This window comes from Oncorhynchus kisutch, linkage group LG8, assembly GCF_002021735.2.
Source record: "Oncorhynchus kisutch isolate 150728-3 linkage group LG8, Okis_V2, whole genome shotgun sequence".
Lineage (NCBI taxonomy): Eukaryota > Metazoa > Chordata > Actinopteri > Salmoniformes > Salmonidae > Oncorhynchus > Oncorhynchus kisutch.
In genome coordinates this window covers 13,479,384-13,479,981 of record NC_034181.2, presented here as the reverse complement: position 1 = coordinate 13,479,981, position 598 = coordinate 13,479,384, and positions in this window count along the sequence as shown.

Sequence of the window (598 nt, the reverse complement as noted above, 5' to 3'; positions counted from 1 at the left end):
TTACTTGTTGCTTTCCTTTTTGTGTGTGTAGTTGGTCAGTTAAAAAGACAGTTACATTATCCAGTTGGATTCAAATCAAAACATGACATCCTTTACTCCCTCGATCTCCCCACAGCTTCTATATCTCAAGGCCATCAGACTGCCAAACAGCAATCACTAACTCAGAGGCTGCTGCCTACATAGAGACCCAATCACTAGCCACTTTAATAAATGGATCACTTTAAATAATGTCACTTTAAACAATGCTTAAATATCTTACATTACTCATGTATGTATATACTGTATTTTATGCCATCTATTGCACCTTGCCTATGCCGCTCGGCCATCACTCATCCATATATTTGTGTACGTATTCTCATTCACCCCTTTAGATTTGTGTGTATTAGGTAGTTGTTGGGGAATTGTTAGATATTACTGCACTGTCGGAACTAGAAGCACAAGCGTTTTTGCTACTCTTGCATTAACATCTGCTAACCATGTGTATGTGACCAATAAACTTTGATTTGAAATATTTGTAAATAATACAGTATTAAGGACATTGGAGGGTCAGGATGGTGTATTTCAACTGAATACATGTAATATGACAAACAGACATTTA